The sequence below is a fragment of the Henckelia pumila genome, chromosome 2, assembly GCF_033568475.1.
Source record: "Henckelia pumila isolate YLH828 chromosome 2, ASM3356847v2, whole genome shotgun sequence".
NCBI lineage: Eukaryota > Viridiplantae > Streptophyta > Magnoliopsida > Lamiales > Gesneriaceae > Henckelia > Henckelia pumila.
Window position 1 is genome coordinate 70152982 of NC_133121.1, and position 6659 is coordinate 70159640.

A 6659-nucleotide genomic window follows, 5' to 3' on the forward strand; every position below is an offset into this window, starting at 1 on the left:
TTCCTGAATTTGTTGGTCCAGTCCCGTGTACTGTGACAACACGGGTGCCGTTGCTCAAGCAAAGGAACCAAGGTCTCATCAAAGATCCAAACACGTACTGAGGAAATACCACATAATCCGGGAGATTGTGGAAAGAGGAGACATCATTGTCGAACGAGTGTCCTCTGCAGACAATATCGCTGATCCGCTTACTAAGCCCTTGCCAGGACCATTGTTTGACAAACATCGCGAAGCAATGGGTCTACGTAGTATGACTAGTTGGCTATAGGGCAAGTGGGAGATTGTAAGAGTGGGGTGCCCAGTGAGCCAACTGTGTGGCTATGGGCTTTGATGACTCTTTGTATAAACAATCTTTTGTTTAATATTATTTACACTTTTATTAATGGCAATGACTTTATATTACTTCATATGTTATATTGTGATATACTATTGTTGTTTTGATAAAGACCTTGAATATACTATAGTGTATGTAAGATGTGGTAGAACATGGGGATGTCTATCATGAAATACATCTTATAGTCACTGTATATTCTAAAACCGTTCCTAGTCGATTGAGCCGTCCGATAATAAGGATAAGGATCGCTCGAGTTTGAGACTAGCATTGCGATGCGGAGTACCACGTTTCATTGGTAGGGAACATGGATGTTCGAAGCAAGCAAATGGATATTCATAGGATGAATAATCGAACTACCCTATCCGGACTTTCCAAGTGGTTATCACTTATCGAGTGGATAAAGTCCGCGGTTTTGGTTGTACACCATTAGTCCTTACGACTTGAAACATCATGGAGACTCTATATGCTAGTGCTGTGCTTTGACTCGTTTACCGACTCTATGGGGGTCATCAGGTGTCGAGATTGGGTACAGTTACGACACATATAGGAGTCAATGCATTGTTGTCAAGGATTCACCACATACTTGCGAGTGTGGATATCCTATGCGATCTGAGGAGATATTAGTGTGACAAATCTCTGGCCAGAGTACTTGATGTGATTTAAGAAATGGTTTCTTAGTAGCACATGCGATGTCACTAATTTGATCTTCAAGATGTATTGCATAGTTATCGAATCTTGAGGACTCTCGATATACCAATGGTTGTTGATTCGATCGGGATATATGGATGAAGGGACCGTACTGTACGCTAACCAAAATCTACTGGTTCTTGTAGGAACTATCAGTGATACCTAGGGAATCATGGGGCGATGTTGCTAGGCGCTTTACCATGATTCGTTGGGCAAGTCGGAAAGTGTTGTTCCGAGTCACAAGGAGTTGTGAGCCCACGGCTAGCTGTATCCCTGAACCATTGAGGGTCACACAGTGTAATGGAGTTTAATCCCCGTTGAGATAGTTAAATTTAAAGAGTTAAATTTAATGAACTAAGGAGTTGGACTTCTTAAATAAGAGTAAGGGAGTAGGATTTCCTAAAATGACATAGGGATGGACATTTTGGAAACCACTGAATTCGGATTCAGGAAAATTTATTTTGACTTTAAAATGTGCAGAAATGGTTTCTGTGCACATTGGTGAAATCAGTTCATCAATCGGAGTCACGATGAATTTTATATTAATTTCTGAACGAGCGGGCTTTGCTTGTCGGGCCCCAGCTTATGACTAATGGGCCCTAAGGTGTTAGTGGCCTGCATTATAAATAAGTTATTTCAGTACAGAAATTACACACAACAGGTCATAATTTTTGAGAGCAAAATCGAAAACCCTAGTTCCTCTCAAAAGATTGTTTCGGCCGAACCCTCCCCATACGATCTGCACGAGATTTTCCGTTCTGTGATGTGATTTTTGAATCGCAGAGCGTTTGGTATAACGAATCAGATTCGTTTATTCTCTTCGCAGAAGAGGAAAGAAGGAAAGAAAACTTCTGATAGATTTTCTAGTGCCAAAAGTCTATCAGAGGAATTAAACCTCTCTGTTCGTGGACCTTGATTGAAGGAGTTCATCGGTTCCAGGGAGAGACAACAAGAGCAGATAAAATCTGTTGGTGTCCAGTAATCTCGTTGCGAGATTGAAGGTAAAATTTAATTAATTGTTATTTGAATTTTACACACACAATAATTTAATCGTTTTTGTTTTTTTTTTTTTAATCGGTTTGATACCCACACCATGGAATTGTTCCATGAGAAAATTTTTAAACTTCCGCTGCACCGGGTATCAATCGTGATTGATCTGACCGCCAGCCAGTTTTTCCAACACTGCGTCCATCGTCAGTCTGCTTATGAAAATTGCCTCAAAACTAGGCCACAGCTCCGCCTTGACGCTTGGATCGCTCTTTATGCCACTTCCGGATTCCCAATAGGATGCCTAGAACTCACTAGATTCTGAGTTAGAAGGCTTAGGAATCAGAGAGAAGAGAGGAAAAGGTGCACTTGAAAATGAAATTTCGGCCCCCTATTTATAGACGGAGTTCGGAGCCTCCGAACTCGGTTCGGAACGTCCGAACACGATCGGATCCTCCGAACCCATCTTCGGAGCATCAGATCGCCCAATATTACGTCAGTCATGACGTCACCTTGCTGACGTCAACGATGACTGATGAAACTTAAAATTTGTAATTATTTATATGTTTAAAAGTGTGTTTTAAAATTAAAGTTTCATTAAAATTATGATGTTGTATTATTTTTGTGTTATGTTTATATTTACATATTTTACTAAAAATGTTGTATTTTATGTTTTGCGCAGGTTTGGTAAAAATAAAATTACTCAAGATACAAAGGTCATATTGGAAGTAATCTCAAATCCTGTAGAATTACAAAAGAGGCATCTTCAACTTTGTAGAAGACAAGAAATTCCAAAAACCTCATTAAGATGATCAAAATAATCAAAAATCAAAATGGAGACAGATTTACTTTTACTTTGACCAGCTTATAGTAAAAATATCATAACTATTTCACCTTTTACCCAAAAGAGGTGAATTATATGTCCAAACACATCTACACAAAATATCCTACGTGTTATATGTTGAAAAGAAAGGCTGAATCTGTAAGGCCCGGGATTAATTAGAGATTAATCCGAAATTTAATTTGGTTTTAATCCGTGTATATTTAATTTGGAAATTTTAGAGTTTTGATTAAATTTTAATATTCTTAAATTATTTATGATTGAAATTGAATTAAAAAGAGAATCGAGGGCTGAATTGTAATTTACGAAGTTGTCAGGGACTAAATTGCAATTTATCTATAGCTATCTGATTTTTGCTATTTTTAGAAGCATGGATACGTGTACTTCATTCAGAAATCAGAATTAGAATACAGAGTGCCCGACTTCTTCAAATTTCTTTTGAAATTGTGATTTTCGATTTTGCTATATCTTTCGCTACGGTTGTCCCGATTTCGATTCCGAAAAAGTGTTCTGGAATCCTTACGACGAGGGATTCGATCTCGTGTAAGTTTTATGTTATGTTTTATGGAATTTCGAAATTGATATGTGGCAAAGATCAGATTCTGAAATTTTGGAATTGTGCTTGGTGTTCTATCGTTTGAATATGCATCACCGAAATTGATGAGCTTATGTTATTGTGTCCAATTATGATCTCCAGCTTATGATTGTAGATTATAGCTATTTCAATGAAGATTTGAATGAGTTATATCAGCTGGTTTGTGAAATATATCTGAAAGAGTGGGTGCCGGATAGCCAACTTGTGGGCTAAGGGCTTTTATGACTTTTTGTGTAAACAATCTTTGTTTATATAATTTACACTTTTATTAATGGCAATGACTTTATCTTTCTTCATATTGTTATATTGTGATATACTATTGTTGTTTGATAAAGACCTTGAATATACTATAGTGTATGTAATATGTGGTAGAACATGGAGATGTCTATCATGAAACACATCTATAGTCATGTATATTCTTAAACTGTTCCTAGTCGATTGAGCCATCCAATAATAAGGATAAGAATCGCCTCGAGTTTGAGACTTAGCATTTGCGATGCAGAGTACCACGTTTCATTGGTAAGGAACATAGAGATGTTCGAAGCATGCAAATGGATATTCATATGATGAATGATCGAACTACCCTATCCGGACTTTCCAAGTGGTTATCACTTATCGAGTGGATATAGTCCGCAGTTTTGGTTGTACACCATTAGTCCTTACTACTTGAGACATCATTGAGACTCTATATGCTAGTACTGTGCTTTTGACTCGTTTACCGACTCTATTGGGGTCATCAGGTGTCGGGATTGGGTTACAGTTACAACACATATAGGAGTCGATGCTTTGTTGTCAAGGATTCACCATATACTTGCGAGTGTGGATATCCTATGCGATCTGAGGAGATATTAGTGTGACGAATCTCTGGCCAGAGTACATGATGTGATTTAAGAAATGGTTTTCTTAGTAGCACATGCGATGTCACTATTTGATCTTCAAGATGTATTGGCATAGTTATCGAATCTCAAGCGACTCTCGATATACCAATGGTTGTTGATTCGATCGGGATATATGGATGAAGGGACCGTACTGTACGCTAACCAAAATCTACTGGTTCTTGTAGGCACTATCAGTGATACCTAGGGAATCATGGGGCGATGTTGCTAGGCGCTCATACCATGATTCGATGGGCAAGTCGGAAATTGTTTGTTCCGAGTCACAAGGAGTTGTGAGCCCACGGCTAGCTGTTTATCCCTGAACCATTGAGGGTCACACAGAGTAATGGATTTTTAATCCCCGTTGAGATAGTTAAATTTAAAGAGTTAAATTTAATGAACAAAGTAAGTTGGACTTCTTATTTAAGAGTAGAGGAGTAAGATTTCCTAAAATGACATAGGGAATGGGCATTTTTGGAAACCACTGAATTCGGATTCAGAAAAATTTATCTTGACTTTAAAAGGTGCAGAAATGGTTTCTGTGCACATTGGTGTAATCGGTTTATCAATCAGAGTCACGAATGAATTTTATATTAATTTCTGAAACATGCGGCCTTTGCTTGTCGGGCTTGAACTTATGACTAATGGGCCCTAAGCAGTTAGCGGCCTTGCATTATAAATAAGTTATTGCAGTACAGAAATTACACACAACAGGTCACAAGGATTTTTCGAAAACCCTAGCTAATTTTTAAAGGTGGCCGTCCCCCCCCCCCCCCCCCCCCCCCCCCCCCCCCCCCCCCCCCCCCCCCACCCTCCCCCCCCCCCCCCTCCCCCCCCCCCCCCCCCCCCACTCTCCCTCTGCTCGAGAAAAATACAGCCTGTGATTTTGAATTACAATCTGGTTTAACGGATCAAATTCGTTAATCTCTTCGTAGAAACTTCTGATAGATTTTCTAGTGCAATCTATCAGAGGGATTGAATATCCGTTCGTGGACCTGATTGAAGAACAGTTCGTCCATCAAGTTCCAGGGATATAGAAACAAGAGCAGAGAAATCTGTTGGTGTCCAAAATCTCGATTCGAGATTAAAGGTAAAAATTTTATAATTGTTATTTAATTTTTACACACACAATTTAATCGTAAGGTTGATACCCATTATGGAATCGTTCCATACAAAAATTTTAAACTTCCGCTGCACCGGGTATCAATCATAATTGATCTGAACACCGCGTTCTCCAACAATATCTATAAGTTTGAATGATATTGAAAAAGAGAAATGATTTCGAAGTCGGGATTACGTCGGTTACCGATTTGGAATCGCTACGTCGTTTAATCGAGTTTTGGAACTGTTTTTTGATAGCCGAATTCTGAGTTGAAGTTGTTATTGAGATGTTATCAATGTTATAGTATTTTTATTGTTCAGTTTCAGTCAAGTTTGGAAGGCCAACAACACGAGACGCCGACTTTGAACAAACGAAGAAAGAGTTGAGGTTTGAAATGCGATTGATTGATGAATTCTTGATGGTTTTGACTCGTTTCTGAAATGATAGATTGGTATGAAGTTTGATATATGTATTTTGATTATATCTCGCAGATTTGAAGAGTTCAAAACCGAGATAAACGAAGGTATAATGACGGACATCGCAAAGTAGGGACTTTGAAACTCAAGAACAATTATCTTTGAGTTGGCCCGCAAAAATCACATACTTGTTTATGTTTTGAATTAATTGTGGTGTTGTTGATCCATCTCAGGTAGTGGATCTTTATATTCGAGTTGATATGATGTTATATTGAATTGATTCTATGCCAAGGTTGCTGTTAACCTTATTTGCGAGTCGGTTACGATCTCGTTAGATGGATATCCATGTCAAGATCATTTATGAATCTTGATGGCTTCGAAGTTATGTGAATCAATTCGTATTTAAAGCGTTTGAGTACTCTATTTGTTGAGTCGAGTTTGAAATAGAGTTAATATGGTTTATTTAACGCTTTCGATATGTTGGTTATACTGAGAATTATATCTCACCGGAGTTTATCCGGCTGTTGTCTTGTTTTGTGTGTGTGCATGACAACAGAGAGGGCAGGAGCTGATCATCGACGTCATTGACAGCTGGGAGAGAGTCTAGCACGTGAGGGCTCGGGTTTGAAGATGAGGTCTTAAACTTTAGAAGCATGAAACTTTGGTTTAGTTTTGGTTTTGGAATACATGTATCAAACTTGAGATAGTTTGTGTCGTTGTCGTTTATCGTTTCTTTAGTGACTTGTACGATGTAATAAATACATGTATAGATGCTTGGAGACCTTGTTTATATTAATATGCATCATTGGATCTTTTATATCA